The following is a 3,583-nucleotide window of genomic DNA, read 5'->3' on the forward strand; positions in this document are numbered from 1 at the left end:
GGCATCTCCCCCACTTACCCCCACTAGCCCCCATACTAACCACCCTCTCAAACTGCTTTATCATTTTTCAAACACGAAGCAGACACATAGCCACGCCAAGCACACACCCTATAAGTGTTTACAGAGAGTGCAATTTATATTTTAACTTTTATAGGGTTTATTGTATTATCTTCAATATTTATTGACGCCTTTGTAAGCGAAAAGTGCGTAATGTTCCAATAGACGGTGTGCGTGTCTAAATGAGACTAAATAAGTAACATAAATTGTAAATATATTTTGTACTGAACTCAGTAAAGACCTAGCCACCAAGAGACTGAAATACAGATTTTTTTTTCGGCTTCCATTTGTTTGAAAGGGTGGGGGCACACTGTTTATTACAAATGATTTTGACGTGAGTGGAAACAGACTTTTTCCCACCAGTCCCCTTGTTGGGAACCACACACAGAGAGCCAGTATCAGACTTCAGTCCGTAGCAAGTCCCCCGAGCTTTACATTTATTAAGGAAACAAAGACCCAATTAGTCCGGCGAGTCCGCACACAATAATCATCCGCTTTCTGAAAATTTATTTTTTTATTTCTTACAATTTTTAATCTAAAGAAACCTATTTTTTTTATGTTTTCTTTTTATGCATTTATATTTCAATTGCATTCTTTTTTCTCTTTATATACTTGTTATAACAATAATAATAATAATAATAATAATAATAATAATAACAATAATAATAATAATAATAATAATAATAATAATAATAATGCAGGCAAAAAATATAAGACATCAAGTTTATCATGCTCTTAAGAAGTAAGCTGTAAGAAGTTTCAAAACACACTTCTTCATATCATTTGACAGTAAAAAAAGACCCCCCCACACGATGACCCATCCTCAAGGTTTAACCATACACAGAGTTTTTTTTCCACCTACTGGATCAGCTAATGTAAACTCCAAACGTAGATTAAACGTTATCCTACAAGAAAAGGGCTGATAAAGAAATATTTAGAAAAAAAATCAGATATACATATAACATATGAGCAGATATGGGAAGTAATGAAGTGCAAATACTTCGTTAAATACAAATACTGTAAGTTTGTAAGTTTGTTTTTTGACTTTCACTTATTAAAATAATGTACACAAATTATTGTACTTTCGACTGCTTACATTTTCAAACCAGGCTCGTTACTTAAGTTTTCATCTATTTTGGTGACATCAACAATATTTGTATTCTCATTGGGCGCCGTTTTCAGCCCATCAACCGATTTCTTGTCATTGCGCTGCTTTTTGTCTAACGTGGATAAGACAGGAGGAGTCAGTGATGTAAACATGACTGATCACCTGATCACCATCTTTGCTCTGCTTGTGTTCTATAAGTGGTTGTTCAGCCTGGATACATTCATTAGACGACAAAATTGGAATTTTCTCTGTATTAATATATTAATATGATGTGAGGTCCAGTTACCAGTGTGACACTAAAACAGGTAGTAGTAATGACTACTTTTTACTTAAGTACATTTTAGAGCTCAAACTTGAGTAAAAAAAAGCTCGTCAGTAATTCAACTTTTATCAGAGTCTTTAAAAACAAATCTGTACTTCTACTTAAGTGAAGGATGTGTGTACTTTTGCCATCTAAAATAAATCAAATAAGACAGTATAATAGTGATTTTTATTTGTGATAAAGTAGATATTATTATTTCTTTTTATTAATTGTTAAAAATGGGGGATACATTTGTACAAAGTTACATCTGTTTAGCTGATTTAGTTATTACAGTATTATAAAATACCTAATTATAGGGCTCTTAAGGGTTTTTTAATAGAGAAATCCTTTCTTAAACGTTCAGAACCAACTATGTGTCCAAATACTTTTGAGGGGTCGTTCTTATGTACATTATTCTTAGTCTGTTCAAAGGGCACACAATATCTTAACCCACACAACCTCCAAGGCTAAATGTAAGTGAAAGGGTAAATACATTACGCGCAACAGCAATGTTTTCTGCGCGCAGCTCGATAAGGATGTGGAAGAAACGTTCGCAGATCGAGTTTTTCGGGTCGTTTTCCGCCGCCCGTGGAGCTCCTTCCACCCCTGCTGAGTTCCGGATGTCCAGTCAGCCTGAAGGAAGCTCAGCTCTGCGCTACTGTACTTTGAAGCTACAGTTTCTGACTTAGACAAAGACTCACCGGTGTTCTCTTACGCAGGGAACTATTTTCACGCACACTGTACACACTGTACCGTAGCTATTTTTATTTTTTACGAGATTAACTACTTGGTTTTCGGTACGTGTCTCATCCATGAAATGACCTTTGTATTGTGTGAGCTGTAGCCATTTAAGTGCCTTGAATTTTTTTTTCGCGTCTGAAGGTGAAAATGAGAATGAACTTTTATCCTGGTTTGGCATTGTTTTCTCAAAGACTGGAAAACCTGTGCGCATTTTAGTGTCTGTTCCACCTTATTCAAACCTGCGCATTTGGGCAGCTTGATAAATGGAGTCAAATGTGCTTATATACTTATTGTCAGTCACGAAATGTCATGGCTTTCCCCCCCAAATTCAGTTATTGGTTCTGAAACTACTGGATTTCCAAAAACTAGACAGTCTTTTCTGAGTTTTTGAAAAACCGGGCGTTACGTAAGCATGTTACCTCATACTGATTTCAAGTCCAATATGTCATTTTGATTGAAAACTTATTTCTGATATTGCCTTTGAGAAAAACAAAACTGCATTCATTAACAGTCACTGAAATATAAAATATAAAATATGCCATATTTTTGTGTAATATATTCATTTTGCATGGCCTTTTTAAAAACAAATATATACATATCATGACAAGAATAGGAAGGTGGTAAAGTATTTAATAAATACAGTATAGCTAAAAAAATAAACAGAAGCTTTTTGCGACCACTATGGCACAGTAAATCCATGAAAACACAACGAACGACTAAAAAGCAAATGTTATAATGGCCCACTTGATGCATATAATACATAATTGTTCTTGTTCTTGTTCTTGTTCTTGTTCTTCTTGTTCTTCTTGTTCTTGTTCTTCTTGTTCTTGTTCTTCTTCTTCTTCTTCAAATAATAATAATAATAATAATAATAATAATAATAATAATAATAATTAAATGGAACAGATATAAGGTAAAATGTAATTGTTAATTATGTTACATTAAGATGTAAGAAGTTTCAAAACGCAGTTTCCCATGTCATTTTTAAGAGGTTCTACTTATCAGCAAAAAAAGACACTCCTACACGATCCCTTCTCCTGAAGATCTAACCATACACAATGTTTTATTTTTTATCAAGTGGATCAGGTGTATAAATGTAAATTCCAGAAATATATGAGACAATAGTCCACAAAAAAAAAGAACAGATTATCTGGAATACATAATTGTGTTAACAGCTGCATTTACTCTCCGTGTTGTTGATGTATGTTCAAGTAAATTAAGGTCAAAGTTACACACCTAATTCCACTTATATAATGCAAATAAAAGTTAAAAATGAGTCCCAATTGCATGCTGCATGAAATTTGTGGGTGACGGATGTGATTGGCACGTGACGAGTGTGAGTGGCAAGAAATGGTTGTCAAAGTTGTGAGAGTCAG

The sequence above is a fragment of the Silurus aristotelis genome (genome assembly GCF_946808225.1).
Source record: "Silurus aristotelis genome assembly, chromosome: 15".
NCBI lineage: Eukaryota > Metazoa > Chordata > Actinopteri > Siluriformes > Siluridae > Silurus > Silurus aristotelis.